The sequence below is a fragment of the Eptatretus burgeri genome, chromosome 3 (assembly GCF_056783735.1).
Source record: "Eptatretus burgeri isolate ZD-2024b chromosome 3, Ebu_testis_v1, whole genome shotgun sequence".
Classification (NCBI taxonomy): Eukaryota; Metazoa; Chordata; class Myxini; order Myxiniformes; family Myxinidae; genus Eptatretus; species Eptatretus burgeri.
In genome coordinates, this window is record NC_140963.1 from 93,662,433 (window position 1) to 93,681,976 (window position 19,544).

Below are 19,544 nucleotides of genomic sequence, written 5' to 3' on the forward strand. Positions count from 1 at the left end.
ACCACCTCTTTTAATTTGTAAATGATTCGTCTCCAAATATGTTGGGGCTGGGTTTCCTTCTCATTTTTTGTACATACATTGTTCGTAGTGCCAAACCAAGCTCATTCTCTAACGACTGCAATCCAAGGTTTGCGATTCATGAGTTTGAATGATCGTCCTGGTCGGCTACCAATCAATGCATCTTTGTCAGTTGGGATCTGTGACTTCCTGCGTTGAGCTGTTTCTGCCTAGTGTCCCTGTCCTGTCGGCTCAACTCACGTGTGTTATCTCATCCTCCGGGGCTGTCGAACAATCGCATCCTGTCGCACCGTTCTCTCTCGTACGCTGGCCCATTCAGAATTATTGTAGAGCTCAAAGGAATTCCTTCCCAACACACAATCTTAACGAGTTTGAATCAATCTTATTATAATTGGCTCCACGCGTGAACAACCACTCTGCACGTTAACACTTCATTCACTCATCAGAGTCAAATCGAGCACAGGGACGATTGAAATACGTCACATCACGTCACCCGTCTCTACACCTCCCTCTTGCGGGTTTATATAGTAACGGAGAATAATCCCGTGCCTGCCAGCAAATGCGATTCTCATCCATACTGGAAGTTTCATCTGAGAACGTTCGAGCATCTTCACGAATCTCACCAGGCAGCTTACAATACAATACTACCACCCACAGTCAAAATTAGCTCATTACTTCATGCGGTTTATATTACAATTCACCGATTTGTGTTGCAACTTACAACATATAATCATCAATTTTAATTGTTCATGCAAAGGCATTTACTAATGCTTATGTACAAATACCACACCATCGAGTTTTTAACTGACAGAATACAACCTAAAATCCAATGTGCTTTACCTACAGCTGCCTGGCACTGTGCTGCCTGCTTACCTCCCATATCTATTACCACCCCCAGATCCTTGTCCTGTGTGACACGGTCCAATTACCCCTTGCATCCTGTAATCTCTATTTTAATTGTTCTTTCCCATCCCCAACACCTTACACTTGCTCAGGTTAAATTGCATCTGCCAATCTTTTACCCAATCTATGCAAGTATCGATGCTTTCCTCAATCTTATCACCACCGCTTCTGCAATTCACCTTAACGCCAAGCTTTGGGTCATCTGCAAATTTGGAAAGCCTACTCTTCACCCCACTCTCCAAATCATTGATGTAAATAATGAATATTAATGGATGATTACTGATCTCTGAGGTACCCCACGACTTACATCCTCCCAGCAAGACATCCTCCCACACACAGCCGCTCTGTTTCCAATCACAAAGCGAGTTTGCAGTCCAATTAGCTACCTGACCAGCCACTTCACAAGCCCTCACCTTGACTGACAACCTCCGATGTGGTACCTTATCAAATACATTTTTAAAGTTGAGATATACTATGTCCACTGCCATTCCCTCATCCACCCAATCAAACTCTTAAAAGATTTGTTAGACAAGACCCACCTTTAGTAAACCATGCTGAGTACCTTTAATTAGTTTGTATTAATTTAAAATTGTTCCTCATCTGGTCCCTAATTAATGTATCCAACACCTTCCCCACAACTGAAGTCAAACTAAACAGGTCTGTAGTTCCCAAATTCTTCTCTGGATCCATTTTTAAATAACTAGCAGATACCCCTCTACGACGGATGTGGGGGACAGGACGGATCACAATACTCGGTTACGGTAGTTTCTTTGGATGTTTTGTGCCTCATTCAACAGCTCAGTTCATATTGGTGGCGTTTCTGGGTGCCCGTGGTAGCGTTTGAGACCGGTCGCTTTTGATTGTTGGCCTTGACACAGAGTGCCGGATGAGTAACACGAACTATTTGACATATTCATCATTTCGACAGTATATTACCTCCATCAACAGATGAACAACATCGCAGGATAAAAGTCGTAAATGCTGAGTTGAACAAACGTCCTGAAGGGACCCGGCCGTCGGTTTGCCGCCGAACGCTGCTGATTGTGACGTCATCGATTCCCTCTGAAAATTCTATCTATATTCGATTTTTTGAATCCGCTATCACCTGCGTAAACACATGGAACACATAATGTGAAGATTTCGGAAGTATGGACAGAATATATTCGGAGAAAAATGTGTTAGAAGTTCCAGGCTTACGCCCATTATGTTATGGTGGTATTACATTTGCTACTCTCCAATCCTCCGGGACCTGTCCTGACTCCAGTGAGCGATTGAAAATATCCGTTAACATCTCGCTTACCTGCTCAGCTATCTCCCTCAACACTCTCGGGTGCATATTATCTGGACCTGGAGCCTTATCTTATCTTAGATTTCCTAGCTCTTCCTTTACTTCCTCCACTCCAACCTGGATCTTCTGTAAAAGCCCTTCCTCACCTCCTTGATAGATACTCTCAGCTATTGGCAATTCTCTTGACTGTCCTTGTGTAAAAGTTGAAGCAAAATGTCTGTTTAATCGTATCATCACTCGGACCCGGAAGAATGTACACAGTACGCCCATTTTGGATTTGGAAGCAAACTATTCTCTGTGCTTCTGCAATTGGTCACCATTTACTGAATAATTCTCAGTGTACAGAGCAATATCGTATTGGCTGGTTTAAAATCCTGAGTAGAGGACGCAGTTTAGCTCACCTTCGTGCAATGGAGGCCACATCCATCAGGTCAACCAATCGCATTCTTTGTGGACATATAGAATTTGTCCGAACTTCATATCTATTGTGACTGTGATGGCTTGACTGTGTGACAACTCTCCCACAGTCAACATTGAGTCATCATAAAAACCACCACCCCCACCCCCACCCCCCAACACGCCCTCAGATAATTAGCATTGTGTTTCTGCCGGTACTTTGTTGATTCGTCTCCACCTTCTCATTATTCATGATGCTCTTATGGTTCCACCAATCAGGTAATCACGTCCTTTCTTTCTCACAACCAATCAATGTTGATGACATTACATTGCAACTTCATAAACGAGAGTTTGGTCCTTCTTCTTCATCCACTTGCAGTTTTAACATAAGGAGTGCAAGTCGAAAAGCTATGTTAATGTCTATTTTATTGAAATGCATATTTAAATTTTGTTGTGCGACTAAAATGTTTACCCATATCTGCAGAGAGTGAAGAGGCTGCTGCTTGCTGATCTGGGGGATGACATGTTATAAGCAGAGGGTGGAGTCATCAGCAAAGATAAAAAGGATTTTCCAGAGAGTCGGAGAGATCATTGATGAAAACCAGAAAAAGAACAGGGCCCAGAATGCTAATTTGAACTCCAGCCTGGACAGGAAGAGAGGATGAAAGTGATGAAAGAACTCCATTTAGGGCCACACGTTGGCTGTGACAGGAGAGGATGTCTGCGAGCCGTGAGTGGAGATGGCCTTGGTTACCATAGGAAGAGAGTTTGGTGAGCAGGGCAGGGTGCCAGACTGTGTCAAAAGCACGTGATATGTCTCCGGATTATGGCTCTGATTTCATGTCCGGCATTGAGGACCTCCATCGATTGTTGGGGGAGCAGAAGCAGCATATTCAGGGTAGAGTGACCTGGTGTGAATCCAAATTAATAATCTGAAATCAAGCCATTGGAGAAGAGGAAGGATTTAATGTCAGAAGCGATGATGGATTCCATAACCTTGCTGATGATTGGAAGAAGGCTGATTGGTCTGTAGTTGCAGGGATCTGTTTTTGCACCTTTTTTTTTTAGGCAGAGCGGTAATGTTTGTTGATTTTCCAAGCAGAAGGCAGTTGACATTGAGCAAATGAGAGGGTGAATCGAACAGAGAGGGTTTGAGCAAGAGCAGCAGAGCAGGTTTTTGCGACACGTGGGCTGATGCCCTCTGGATCTGTTGCAGAATCAGAGTCGAGCTTTGACAGCAGATTTTTTTTTTCATTATTCACTGATTTTTTTCATAATTTTTTTTTATAATCTCATTAACTGTGTGCTCATATAAATAAACCACCAAATATTATAAAGGAAACATTGCGAAGACTGCATTGTACTCTCATGAATATGTCACAGTTTCAAAACATGTACAATGTACATGTATAACTCCACGAATATTAAATGTGTTTATAATTTTACTACTATTTATTTCCCTGAAAGCTAGATATATGTAGTTTGGTAGTTGTTAGAGTAGTTATAGCATGTTGTAAATAGTACCACTGCATTCCTCATCATTGAAAATGTAAGATTAGCCACCAGAATCAATATCCCAGCCGGACTAGAACCTGAGAAACTGGTAAAATAACAACCGGTGGTGGCCATTTTCCAAAATGGCCGCCATTTTGGCCACAGGACAATTCTGCGATGGCCCTATAGCTAAATATCTTCCTTAGGGCATGATCTAACAGTGTTCCAAAGTTCATGCTTGTATCATCAAAGGCACAATTCCCCCAAATATTTCACTTATCTTCCAGACTATCTGGAACAAATTCATCCTGAAATGGTGAAGATGGACTGAATGTTTTCGAGCAAAAGAAGGCTTGATTTGATTCGTTTTGCACTTTACCCAAACTTGGATTTTCTCAAACTCAAAAACCTGCTTTGGAAGCATCGTACAGAGTGGCCTACTTGATTGCCAAAAATGAGAAGCCACACACGATTGGAGAAACCTTGATCAAGCCATGTACTGTAGAAATGGTTAAGCTGGTGTGCGGCACACAGCATCGGAAATAAATTGAAAAAATACCGCTGTCAATGGAATGATTCACTCAGGAATTCCAGACGTGTCGTCAGATATTCTTCAACAAGTGATGGGGGTGGGGGGGGGGATGAAAGGCAGCCCTCTCGCATCCAGCATACAGTTAGTTGAAAGCACTGATGTGACTCGGTGCAGTCAGCTGCTGGTTTTTGTATGATGTGTGAACAGTGGTTTAATCAAGGAAGAGTTCCTTTTCTGCAAACTACTTGTAGCAACCACAAAGGCAGTGGACGTGTTCATCCTTGTCCATGTTGTTTTTTTGGGGAAATTTTGACTTTGCTGATTGGAGCAAGAAGCTGGGGACGATTTGCACTGATGGGGTGCCTACAGTTTTTGGGGAAAAAAAATCAGGATTTGCAGTCCTGGTGAAAGCAGAATCTTCTCACATTGCTGTCACTCACTGTATCCTGCATCGACATTCACTTGCCTCCAAAACACTGGCCCAAAATTTGAAGGACGTCGTGTCCACTGCCATGCAGGTCGTGAACTTCATACAAGTTCGGGCCACAAATTATCTCCGATTCAAAATTCTATGACAGGAAGTTGGCTCAGAGCACGATGTCCTACTGTATCACACGGAAGTTTGCTGGCTCTCACGAGGTTAAGTCTTATCTCGGCTCATGGAACTTCATGCGGAGGTTGCCAAGTTTCTCGAAGAAAAAGAGATCAATCTCAGGAAAACTTAAGAATCCAGATTTTGTACTGGGCTTGGCTTATTTGGCAGGCATGTTTTTTTCTCATTTGAATGACCTGAATCGTTCGATTCAAGGGGGTGATATGGCAATCATAGATGCTCGGGATAAGTTGAAATCATTTCTGGACAAGTTGCCCCCTGGAAGAATTGGTTCGAGAAGGACAATTACGCAAATTTCTCAAGGGTGGAAGGGCTTCTTCTGGCACGTGAAGAGTCAGAGGAAATCTTGCCAAGTCACATTTGGGATCAAATTTTGACTCATTTGACAACCCTCAAAAATTCATTTCAAAATTATTTTGGCTCAGATGAGCTGAAGCCTGCTGCATGGATTCGATGGATTCGTAATCCATTATTCATTGCCCTGGACAGTGTCGATGATGCTGACATGGCAGAGGATGATTTGATTGACTTGCGAGCTCAGGAAATGGTTAAAAATGAATTCCAGACAAAGAATTCAGCAGAATTCTGGTGTTCAATGATGGAGGGATATCCTTTTCTTGCCTAGTGGGCTCTGCAGTCTCTCGTCCCGTTCGCAACAACTTACCTGTGTGAAGCAGACTTTTCAGCATTGCTGGCTATCAAAACCAAGTCCCGAAAGCGGTTGGATGCAGCAGATGACAGCCCCTCGGTTTCATGTCCTGGTTGCTTCAAAGCAGCAGCAACCATCTCATCAAGCCCTACGTCAGTTTTCTGTGCTAATCCTTTGCTGCACTGAATTTAATTTGCTTCCTGGTGAGCCAGAATAAATTTTTTGAAAATAACTATCCTGAGTACATTTTTTTTTTCTTCTCTAATTTGTTACTGGAGCCTTATGGAAATATATTATTTAATGGGGTAGGGATCCATGGGTAACACTTGAAGATTTGGGATGTACATACACTACCGGTCTAGGGTTTTAGAACACCCCCATTTTTCCAGTTTTTACTGAAATTTAAGCAGTTTAGTGTTTCAATGTACTCTGAAATTAAAGCATAGAACAAATAAATAATTGCAGATAAAAAAGAAATCATGGAATCGTTTTGTTGAACAAAATTTAATCTAAATTTTTGACTCGTCAAAGAAGCCACCTTTTGCAGATATAACAGCCGAACATACTCGTGGCATTCTTTCTTCAATGGAAATCAAATATTGTTCAGAAAGTTCTTCCCAACACTGTTGCAGAAGTTCCCACAAATGTGTTGCACTTGTCGGTTGCTTTGCTTTCACCTTTCTGTCCAGTTCATCCTAAACCAGCTCGATGGGGTTTAAGTCTGGAGACTGTGCTGGCCATTCCATGATTTGAAGCCTACTGTCTTGTTCTTTTCTTTCAAGGTCGTTCTGACATAGCCTGGAGGTATCTTTTGGGTCATTATCTTGCTGTAGGATGAACCCCTGACCAACGAGGCGTAGACCAGAGGGTATTGCATGGCACTGTAAAATGCAGTGGTAGCTCTTTTGTTTCAAGGTGCCAGTCACTCTGTGCAAGTCGCCAATGTAGATCCAGCAAAAGAGCTCCAGATCATCACGCTTCCTCCTTCATGTTTGACAGTTGGTGTCACATTGAGGAACCATCCTTTCACCTCCTCGACAGTGTATAAAAAGCCTGCGTGATGAACCGAAGATTTCAAATTTTGATTCATTGGTCCGTAAGACCTTCTTCCAGTTTTCAGTAGGCCACTGGTGATGCTTCATGGCCAAGGCAAGCTTCTTTTTCTTATTTTGCCATCTCAGCAATGGCTTTCTTACTGCCACTCGACCTGTTAAACCTGCAGCTCGAAGTCTTCTCTTCACAGTTGAAACTGAGACTTCCTTACTTCGACCAGTGTTAAGCTGTGCTTGAAGCTGCTGTCCTGTGAGCTGCCAATCACGCAAGCTGTTCACTCTCAGAAACTTGTCTTCTGATTGTGTTGTGGCTTTGGGTCTGCCAGACCTCGTCCTGTCAGAGTTTCCTCCAGTTTCCAAGTGCCTTTTGATGGTATAGGAAACTGTACTCACTGATACCTTGCCTTTTTTTGCAATTTCTCTCAAGGAAAGACCTACCCTTTTAAGGGTTATAATGGTCTGTCTGTCTTCCTTTGTTAATTTTCTTTTTCTCACCATTATGATAGCAATATACTACTTCCTGCAGTGCAATATTGTCCAAATAATGCTTCAGAGGGTGCAGCAACACAGTCTGTTCCAACACTGTTTTTATACAGACAGAGGGTTTGTGACTAATCAACAAAAGTTGGGACACCTGTAGGAATTGTTTGCATAAACTTTCAAGGCTTAATTTACTTCCATTGCTGCAGAACAGCTGCAGTTGCTAACCCATTCTTTGTTCCCTGGAACGGGCCTTTTTTAACAACTCTGAAATTTACATTATTTTTCAGTTTTTGGTCACTTAAACTTTTTTTTTTAACCTCTGGCAGTTTACCGCTTAGTTTTGTACCATTTCAGGTTGTTCACTGGACTTGAACTGCTTAAATTTCAGTAAAAAATGGGGGTGTTCTAAAACTTTGGACCATTAGTGTAGGTTCGAAAAGGTTAAGAACCATTGTTTGAGTTTAACTATTAGCAAGATGCACCAAGATATTTTTTTCGTATTTCACAATTTACTGCATAAGTGCACATAATTAGTCAGGTAACCAATTAAAAAATAAATGATATATAAAATTCTTTATGATTTTGTTGAAGTTGACTTCCTTTAAAACCTTGGCGTTTCCTTGTATGTATACTGTTACGGTCACACAGTAGTGCTCTGAATCCCACACCGACTCTGCTTGAGGATGGAAGGCTAGCGGATTGTCTCTTCTTTCGAACCGGCAACCGACACGTTCCATGCAGCTGATGATGCACTCTACAAATTTCTGTTCTCAGCAGAATCTTCTCTTCAATTGCTTTCAGTTTCATTAGCGATCTCAGTGGCCGGGTGAATCAACGATCCAATTCGTATCTGCACTGAGGGAGCTCGTGCAGCCCTGCAAGCACTGAGAGAGCTAGTACAGAAGTGCAAAATCAGAGTGCTGCAGGACAAGTTAATAAAGGGATCAGTTCATTGAAAAAAACGTCTTGCGCACAGCTGAGGGAGTGCGTATTATTAGAATCTGATGATTTTTGGGGAAAGCAGTGGATATTGTCAAGCAAATTGAAGCTGAAGCTGCATTGGCAGCGGTGTATACACTAGTACACACCTCAACAGCACCATCTTTGGATACTACAGCACAATGCCTGTACAAGATACTTTCCGATGTTGCACTGGCTGTTGATCATTCAGACATCCAGATTATCCTGCAAATGGCCACCACTGCCAGAATTGCCAAAATGTGCATCACTTTTCCGGGTGGTGCCACTCATCACCTGCCCCACCTACTATATCTGGCACAGCAACTTCATCACCAGTCGCAATCAACTTGGTGTCCCAGCCAGTCACTTCATTTAAAACCTCTGGATGCTTTGTGAATGACATTTTAATTTAACTTCTGGTTGATTACAGGCAACTTATAACAATTTTTTTTCACTCATTCCCCTGAAACAGACTTCAGTGGCCCTATCAGATTATGGCAACACCAAAATTACTGGGCTGGGTACTGTCAACCTACCAGTGTGGTACAAAGCCCACACTGCTGCCCCTTCAGTTTTCTACATCACCACAATGGGTGCCAATCTGATGGGACTGGACTTATTTCACAGTCTTCACTTTCGGCCGTCTGATTCCTGCGGCATGGATATCCTGCAGGCCACGACTGCCTGGCACCACAGATTCCCTGCATTGTTTACTGGCCTGTGGTGCATCACTGACTTTGTACACCAGCCTACAGTAAACTGTGCTGTGACACCGGTCATTCAACCCCTGCAGAGGGTGTTTCTGTCCCTCTGGGACCAGCTCATGGCTGAACTACATCACCTCCGAGACTCTCATTACACAGGAAAAATCTGGAGAGTTGTGACTGTGTGTGGACCTCCGTGCAATCAACAAGGCCATCATTTCAGATAAATATCCCATGCCCCCACTGCAGAAGAACTCACCAGACATTTCCATGGCTCCACCATCTTCAGCAAACTGGATTTAAAGCAAGGTTACTTACTTACAAATGCCCCTGGCCCAATCAGCAGAGACCTCACAGCCTTTGTCACGCACATGGCAGTTTTCTGTTACAAGCGCATGCCTTTATCGGCCTCAGCTCCACCCCCAGCTGCTTTCAGAAAATAATGTCTCTTCTCCTTGGTGGCATAAATGGGTGTCAACCTACTTGGAGGTATTTGTGGTGCGTGGCGCCATCCAGCCTCAACACGATGCCCATCTCCAAAAATTTTTTAATTACCTCTCTGCCCTTAACATTATGCTCACTGCTGCAAAATGTCTCCTTGTGGTTCTGGACACAGAGTTTGTGGGGTACAAACTCTCAGGGCAAAGCATCACTCCTATCTTATCGCATGTTGATGCCTTCCTGAACCACAGTCAGTATCCCAACAGGCATCCTTCCTGGGCATGGCCACATATTACCTCCTCTTCCTCCTACAGCTTGCCTCCACTGCCGTCCCACTATGCCACCTCCTCAAAAAGGATGTACCCTGGGAGTGGACCATGGCCTGGAGTCACGCTGTACAGATGATTAAGCATCAGCTCCCTTCTACACCCATGCGTGCGCACTTCATTCTTACAGCATCCATGATGGTCACCTGTGATGCTTCTGTGGTTGCACTGAGTGCTGTACTGTCACAGCTTCATGATGATGTGGAGAATCCAGTGGCATTTACTTCTCGCTCCCTCACTCCGGCTGAACAAAAGTACCCAGTGGTAGAGAGGGAAGCGTTGGCATGTATTTGGGCATACGAGCGCTGGCATCTCTCATCTACGGCAAAGCGTACACAATGCCAACTGACCATCAAGCTCTCACAACACTTTTCACCACTAGCGGCTGAGGACATAAACCATTGTGGCTACTCACGTGTGCAGACTGCTTGGACAAGTACAATTTTACTTGAGAACTCATGCTGGGCCAACAGAACACAGTTGTAGACCTTCTGTCAAGAGCAGTCATCCCATTGTCAACAGCCCAGCAGGCAACAGACACCGAACCTGATCTAGTGCATCTGCTTCAGGCACCCCTGCCCGCTGTTGTTTCCATGAAATTGCTTTGTAAAGAGTCCCAGGCAGACACTCTGTTTACCACACTCTGCACCTACATTAAAGTGGGGTGGCCATCCAATGTGGATGGGGAGTTGTTACCCTACTCCAGAGTGAGGGGCAGAATTATCCTGCTGTGAGGATGTCTGTATCGCCAGGGGACACGTCACCCTGATCCCGGGAGCTCTTAGAGCGCAGGTCTTGCGGATGGCACATGCAGGACACCTTCGAGTATTGAAAGTTAAACAGCGCTGCCGGGACATTGTCTGGAGGCCCACCATTGATCATGACATCAAACTGATGGTCAAATATTGCACTACATGTCTCCTCAGTGGTAAATCCTCCCCACCAACTCCTGCGCCTCTATCCCCTGCGCAGTGGCCATCCACACCTTGGAAACATCTCCAGGTGAACCTCTGTAGAGAACTGCATTGTACACCAGCCCATGCCTGTTACTGACTCGCGGTGTATGATCTTCATTCAAAGTGGCGTGAAGCTCTGCCGCTGGGGTCAGTCACTACTCATCGTTTATTCACAGGCTTGATTGTAGTTTGTCTGGTGGGGTCTCCCGGATGTCATGACCACAATCAATGGGCCCCAATTCATTTCCTCTGACTTTCCAACTTACCTGGTGGAGAGGGAGAGAGAGCTATTAAACACGTCAGAACAGCCGGATACCATCCTCAGGCTCATGGAGGTGTGGAGCGCCTCAGCCAGAGACTAAAGAACGGTGTCCGTGCTTACCTGACCGAAGGCTGGTGGTTTGAAGCAGCTCTCCTGCAAACCCTCCAACATTTCTCTGCCTCCAAGCGCACAACTACAGGGGTATCCTCAGCATCACTGATGCTGGGAAGGAAACTCCAACTCCAATTCGATTGCATTAGCTTTCCAAGCTTTGCATCCTGCATTGTTAGGATGCAAAGTTACAGCAGTCTGTTGCCTACACACCACCCAGATTTTTTATGTTTTACTTAATGTCTGATTGAAAATTTTAAAAAATTCCCAAAGGTTTGGATCAATTTGAAGCAACATTTACTTCATGTTGTTCTCGTCTCCGATGAGTATTTCTGTGTTTCAGGGTGAGACAGACAGCATTAGCAAATTATATATACAGTATCGAGATGTATCGATTATCCATCAACCCAAATTGTATTTTGGATTCTATACACAAGTGAATTATCTGGTTCCTTTCATGGCCCCTTGACAATGAACTCGTCTAATTTTATTTCACACGTTTTTCTCCATCAAGATATTTGATTATGATCGAATAGTTCTGTCTTGGGTAATGCATGAGTGGGAATCAAAAAGCTTTTCCCTTAATCAGAAAGTTTCAGAGACAAAAACATCACTCCTTTTTCAATGGCATCAAAAACTCCTCCGCTGGGAATCATTTGGCACCGGCTGAGAACGCTGAGCTCACTGAGCAGCGTCATGCATGGCAAGTTGAAGGCGACAATAAACGGGTTGGTAGGAATCCAAAGCGGGTTTTTATTTTTTAACCCTTTGCGTGCTGCGGTCGCAGATTTGCGACAAGATAAAAAAACAACAGAAACAAATTTTTTTGTTTGAATTTTGGTTATTCATCGAACTTTACAACGAAGTTGTGTTTTTTGAAAATACCACTTGAAATTCACAGCCCAAGGAAAAAAAAATAGTGACGGAACCATGCGGCCGAAAACAATGCAGCACGCAAAGCAGGGCCGGATTTACCCAAGGGGCAACCGGGGCACGTGCCCTGGGGTCTCCACCACCCAACACGTGTCCTGGGGCCTCCACCACCCAACACGTGTCCTGGGGCCTCCACCACCCAACACGTGCCCTGGGGCTTCCACCACCCAACACGTGTCCTGGGGCCTCCACCACCCAACACGTGTCCTGGGGCCTCCACCACCCAACACGTGCCCTGGGGCTTCCACCACCCAACACGTGTCCTGGGGTCTCCACCACCCAACACGTGTCCTGAGGCCTCCACCACCCAACACGTGTCCTGGGGTCTCCACCACCCAACACGTACCCAGGGGCCTCAACCCCCCAACACGTGCCCAGGGGCCTCTACCACCCAACATGTGCCCTGGGACCTCCACCACCCAACACGTGCCCAGGGGCCTCAACTCCCCAACACGTGCCCTGGGGTCTCTACCCCCCAACACGTGCCCAGGGGCCTCTACCACCCAACACGTGCCCAGGGGCCTCCACCACCTAAAGGCTCATCCAGGATTAAGCCGTGTCGTCCCATGCTATCTGCGGAAGCGTTATATTGTATTCACAATCGTTACAGCTTCTGTTTCAGTTTTCCCTTCGGTGTAAAACAAGGATTATGAAACATATATTGAAATGTTACAGCCGATAGCAGTCACGGGCATTGAGAAGGCCAAAGCACGTATGGACCTCAGGACTCAAACAACATATTTCCCCAAAGCGATCGCGTCGTCCTCATGTTGATGTCCTATTTCTTTTTCCGGATGTGATTTTCCAGATGAGATCCTGTTCTTAGAGGTGTAGTTGTTGTTGTGAAGGTAACATTTCTTTTTCCAGATGAGATCCTGTTCTTAGAGGTGTAGTTATTGTTGTGAAGGTAACATTTCTTTTTCCAGGTGAGATCCTGTTCTTGGAGGTGTAGTTGTTGATGTGAAGGTAAAGTTGAGGTCGTATTTATTTTTTCGGATGAGATCCTGTTCTTGGAGGTGTAGTTGTTGATGTGAAGGTAAAGTTGAGGTAGTATTTATTTTTTCGGATGAGATCCTGTTCTTGGAGGTGTAGTTGTTGATGTGAAGGTAATGCTGAGGTAATGTTTATTTTTCCGGATGAGATCCTGTTCTTGGAGGTGTAGTTGTTGATGTGAAGGTAATGTTGTTGTAATATTTCTTTTTCCATGCCTGGTGTTGGCTTAATGGTTAGCGTGGTGGGCTTGGGATTTGAGGATCCTGAGTTCAAATTCCACTCACTGTTGAATTAATACCAGGTGGGGTTGACTCTGCCTGTCATCCTTCCGAGGTCGGCAAAATGAGTGCCAGCTTGCTGGTATACTGTGTCGGAGTGGCGACCCGTCCAGGATTGTGCCCAATAGCCAAGGAGACATCTTAGGCAGCACCAACGCTCTGCACAGAGTTTGGTCCTGATGGATGGATGGATTTCTTTTTCCGGATGTAATCCTGTTCTGGAGGTGTAGTTGTTGTAGTTGTTGTTGTGAAGGTAATGTTGAGGTAATATTTATCCCCCGCCAACCAATGAAGTTGGCGGGGGATATAGAAATGGGTTCCGTCTGTCCGTCCGTCACATTTCGTTTCCGGAGCTTAACTCCAAATCCCCTCAAGATATATTTACGAAATTTGGTACACATCTCAAGCAAGTGGTGAACTGGTGCCTTTTGATATTTTCTAATTGATAGGTCACATGGTTTGGCAGCCATGTTGGATTAAAGAAAAATATTAAATAATGTTTTCTCTGGAATCACATAACCTTACGAAGTGAAAATTTGCAACTATCATCTTCCATCATGTCTGCATACATCGTAAAAATTGACATCACAAGTCACATGGTTTGTTGGCCATCTTGGATAGAAAAACACACCTCATCAGATTAACACAAAATTTCACACACGTATTCCAATGGAGGATTGGAGGCAGAATCTAAATTTATGATGTCATAGGTCACATGGTTCGTCAGCCATCTTGGATTGAAAATTAATAAATTTTAAAAATCTTCTTCTCCAGAACGGCTGGACAGATTGAGGCAAAATTTCACATACACTTTCCCGAAGACATCCTTTCACAAGTTTGTTAATTTCTAATTGATAGGTCACATGGTTTGGCGGCCATATTGAATTTACCCTAAAACCTTCAAACATCTTCATCTCCAGAACGGCTGATCAGATCAAGGGGAAACTTCACATACATATTACACACGCTTAGGGAATATAAGTTTGTTAATCCTCATTTTCTATGGCGGGGATATCCGAGACTTTGTCTTTAATGGATGCTTGTTGTTTTTTATCACGGTTTGAATTTGGGACAGTAATTTGTGGACATCCTGTGTACGAATGAAAACTATCCAAATCGAATCCTACCATTCAAAATACTCGAAAGTACCGATAAATATCATAGTAAGAAGCCGAAGAGCGAATTGTAAGGTGAATAGGCCTACCCATTGATTCTGGATGACGACAAATGGCACACAAGATGAAGTGACGATGCATACAAATGAGGATTGAGGGAATTGGTCGGTTTGGTGAAGCTCATGACATCATACAGCCAAAAGAGTGAGATGAGAGCTGCACTTTGCATATCGGATGGAGATCGCTACAGATCTGTCACTCTGTGTGTGAATCCTTGCGAGTAGAATGGAAACTAAACATTGCATTTTTGAAATTTTTCGTACTTTCCATCCGAAATGGGTTTTATCAATGTGAAAACGGGTCAAACCCGCAAAATACGGGTCATCTGCCATGTAAGCCACATCTGTACTGAGTTCTGCAGGGGCAGGATCATTGGTTGTTTCGGGGTTGAGGTAAAAACCTTTTGGACCAATGCATCCCGTTTTCTCTCCAGCTGCCTGTCTGTCTGTCTGTCTGTCTGTCTGTCTGTCTGTCTGTCCGTCCCTGAACTACTCCCTCAGTTTTGGGGCTAGCCCCACCAAACCTCATGTGGAACGTTTTGGGGTCACAGCCGGTGTCCCACGGTGGGTGGGAGGTTTAAAAAAAAAATACTTCAATGTAATTATGATTTTGCGTTTCGACCAGACGAAGCTGCTCCCGATCCACGTGTGATGTCAGAATTGCGTTTCTCTTCATTTACCTCACGAGTGTTTGTTTTAACATGAATTCCAGTGTGACGGAATCACTCATTTAATGCATTTATGGACATATCCACCTAGATTATCGCCGTTTTCCATTAGAGAATGGAGGTAAAATTGTGTGCATGAAAAAGCATGAAATATCATCCACACTATAAAGTTCCATCCAGTAGTCTCGCGTGGGCGGTTCGATTTTGGGGAATGACTTAAATTTTGTGACGGAATTACGCGCACAAATGACGTTTTCCGATACTAAGCGTAAATAACGATACATCTGCTCTCGTTCAAAAGATAAAAGGATCAGTGATATTCAAGCTATTCTGGGCTTCAGTGTTGCTGATCAAATCAATACACTCTTTTAATTGGGGCTAATTTTGTGAGATCGCCAGTTAATTGAAACTTGTGACGGAATCACAGAGTCAATGTGACGGAATAACGACTGCAATTTCTTGGGGTTAATTATTTTATAATTGATCAAAGACAACGCGTGAGAATGTTCAATGGATTTTATTAAACATCACAAATGGGGACAAGGTAACATTGTCAAATTAAATTATTAGTTAGTGGACCAATGAATGAAAACGAAGCAACTGGTAATCTGAGTTAACAAGTAACTAAATGGCAGCTAGTACCCAATAGCTAAAAAGCTAGTACGTTGCTAAAGGCAGGCCTACTTCTTATGGTGATGAAGGGACATTCAAACATCTGGTACATCTGATCGCAACTACTAGTACATAATTATTCTGCACATTCGTCACAGATGATATTATCCCCTGCTCTTCCGTAAACCCCTGCACATGTATCATGGAACCATGTGGAACAAAGCGGACATTGGACCCAGGACTCTGAATCCTGGTTGTCGTCGTCCCAGTAGTTTCCGTCAAACAGACCACATACATTGCTCTGGTCGTCTCTTTCGATTTCAACTCTTCCCCATGGTCTGGTCACACACGACTTCTTCTTTCTCGCCTTCTTCAGCTTCTTATTCTTCGTCGACAGCTTAGAAGTGGCACGGGAGTTGCCAGCGTTGGGAGCCACTTCGTTGTTCGAAGAACCCGGATCTGAAATAGTACACCGTCGTTTTTACTCAATAGTAAGAGATTTTAAATGAACAAGAGTCGATAGGTATAAGAGTAGATTTTCTAATTGGGTGTGACGACAGCCAGGAAGGTACAAAATTAAGTAACATGCTTTACCGACGGATGGCAGTGTGACTGTTTCACAATGTAATGGAGTCACTAACCTGGTGTGGCATTCTGCAACTCGGGAGGTAAGGTTGGGGTTACGTGGTCAGGTGGCATGATCAGGCCGAAAGGTCCAACGTCCACAATTGATGTGCAGTGATATTTGTGCCAGCGGCGCAATAACGGGTTAATATATGTGTGACACATCTCAATGCTCAGCTCAACTCTCCAGCATCCTATCCGTAGTATCACATTACATTGTTTCTATTGCTAGAAAGTTTCCTCTGTGTATTCTTTGTCATATATATATATATATATATATATATATATATATATATATATATATATATATATATATATATATATATATATATATATATATATATAAAAAGAATATATCCCAAAGCAGCACAGAGTTTGTGATTCCGTCACATTTTCGTGATTCCGTCACGGGAAAAACGTGATTCTGTCACGCTCATCAGTCATGACAGGGGCTAAAATGACAAAAGTCTGAATTTCCGGTGATAAAGCATGCAAATGTAGTATTGGTTATTTAGTATTTGATTCGCCTGCGTTGAATGTCACGAAGCGAGAAAGAAATAACAACACATAATCGTGACGGAATCACAAAATCACACAAAAGCGACAGTTCAAATGTATCCCATAGTTGCACACGCTTGATCTCAACTATCATATGAATTAAACAGCCATCTCAAACAGAAATGTGTGCAGCTACATTTCCTGATCATATTGATATGTAATATGTTTACTTACCTCTCGGAATAATGACAACAAGTCTCCATATTTGACGCGGGAAAATAGTCGAAATTCGCACATGGCGAAATCTTCGTGCTCGTTGCTATGTGTCATGTTACACAGGCCCGCAGAAATAACATTCGCTTGCTTGGATTGGCCAAAAAGAGGAATTTTAACATACATCGGATGTTAATGTATATCAAAAACGAAAATAAGAGAGAATCCAAGCTATTTTTAATTTTTGTTGTTTGATTGACGTTTAGATGGAATCCATGTAAAGCGTCGATATTAGTTTACGCCACGAGTTTTCGTCATGTTGTATGTTGTTATATTCATGGTATAGTATTAATTTGTGATTGGAATGATGCTGCTTGAATGAAAATATCGAGAGGTTGAGTTTAAAGGAGAATGTGGAAATCATGTGAGGGTTTCCAGCGGTGACATTCGTGGATTCGGCATCTGCAGAATCGCCATGACATTGAAATATTACCCAGCTTACTTCTGTTGGGGTCAGCTGCAGTAAGTTTTTTTGCCCAAGTCCTTCACAAACCGGTTGTCTGGATTTTGGCTCCCTCATGGATTTGCATAGCACGGATACCTCGCTAGTGGTAAACAAAGAAACACGGAAGCGATTTCAAAACATGATTGCCTTCTCGTGCTTGGCGGGCTAGGGATGGGCTGATCAGGCAGGCCTATTTGTATTTACTGTGACATTGCCCTTTGACATTTTGACCCAATTATGAATGCGTTCTTCCTTGTCCATATTCTCATAATAAGGGCTTGTTGAAAATTTGACGATAAAAGCTCACATGGTAAAAAAAAAAAAAAAGTTATGGCCTGGACACACGCACGCACACGTTCCCGCTGAATGGCGGACGGGCTAATTAGGACTGGATGCTCATGGCTGCTTTCTTGGTGTCCTTTTATCGTGCGGCTATTAATGTTATTGCTGTTGTTCTTGTTTTTGGCCTCATTTTTTACGTTTTTTTTATTTCCCTGCCCATCGTTACAGTTTTCAAACTGTGGACAAAAATCATGTACCAAACAGACAAACAAACAGATGTTACAAACCAACATACTTGGCAAACTACTTTCACCAAGTAACAAACGGACAAACAGGGGCGGTGGGGTTAAATATTCCAGGTTAGACTGAGGGTGAATATTTAAAAATGGTAATAGGACCAGTTCTCCTTCACGGAGTTGGGCCTAAGGTTGCTGCAGAAGAAAGAGATGCAAGTCCTGAGATACAGTAGCTGAAGCGGATCTCTCTGAGACAAAGGGGGAGGAATGTGGATATCAGGTGTGTAGAAGTAAGGGATGAGCAAAACGACATGAAAGTATGTCTGCATCAGATGGGGGAGACACTCGTGGGGGGGAGGGGATAGCAGGATGTGGTGAAGCAGAGCTGCGATATGGAAGCAGTTGGCAGGAGGAGGAGGGGCAGGCCAAATTGGAGTGGAAGGAATTGTGAGGAGGGACAGAAGAGAAGTGGGTGTGAAGAGAGAAGATGCATGCATTGGAGGTGTGTGGAGAGGAAAAACTCATGCAGCTGACATCACAAGATGGCAGGAATACGTGGGCTCATGAAAGTAATCATTGTAATGGAATTGAGTGAGATACATTTTTGAGCCTTGGCCTGTGTTGGGACGATATTATCTCATTCCAAGCCGTTTTTGAATGCCACACCTCAAAATTATCTTTGAGGTTTAACATTAAGGTTGAGGTTCTTTCAATGAGCACGTAAAAACATTGCACATGGATGCTCGCACTCATTTCCTCTTTATTCATCAATCTCGTTGCCTTTTGGCAACGGACCGTCCATCTCCATGGATGATCGGGTGTATTTGTAGGTTATTTACCACCGTCTGGGTGTGCTATGTGTGAATGACCACAGTGCGGTGTGGGGACTCTCAGCTCACAGAGTTGGAGAGCTGATTTCGCAAAACATTCATCAACCTGAAGCTTGAGACCCCCAATGTGCCTTATCCAGCGCATCATTAGGGACAATAAGCTGACACTCAGCCCTCCTATAGGTGAACTCCCCTTGGGTAATCCAGTGTCATTTGTGTTGTTTCCCATTCGTTTCTTCAGCGTTTGGCTCAGATTACACAAAGAGCACGCGTGGGAGAAACCAAAAACCCCTTCATTACCTTCAGAGCGATGTCGGTGGTAAAACCACCGGCTGCGAGACAAAGGAACAGAAGCCAGAGATTTCAAGTAATTATCAACGGCTGTTTGTCTCACAGAATTCAGAAATATGGCATTTTAATGTCCACCTCCCATTCCCATTCCATCCACCCCACTCCTATTCCGTCGAATCACAAGACCACAGGAAGCCAAGATGCGAGCGATCCTGTAGA

The 19,544-nt window shown here is 43.7% G+C and overlaps 1 long non-coding RNA gene across 1 annotated transcript in view; it reads right to left on the reverse strand.

Moving 5' to 3' along the window:
• Positions 1–15,766: 15,766 nt before the first annotated feature.
• Positions 15,767–19,544, reverse strand: part of LOC147030466 (uncharacterized) — a 28,809-nt gene continuing 25,031 nt past the window's right edge. The window contains exon 3 of the long non-coding RNA XR_015056380.1: positions 15,767–16,305. This is a non-coding gene — a long non-coding RNA (uncharacterized LOC147030466). The remainder of the gene's footprint in view (positions 16,306–19,544) is intronic.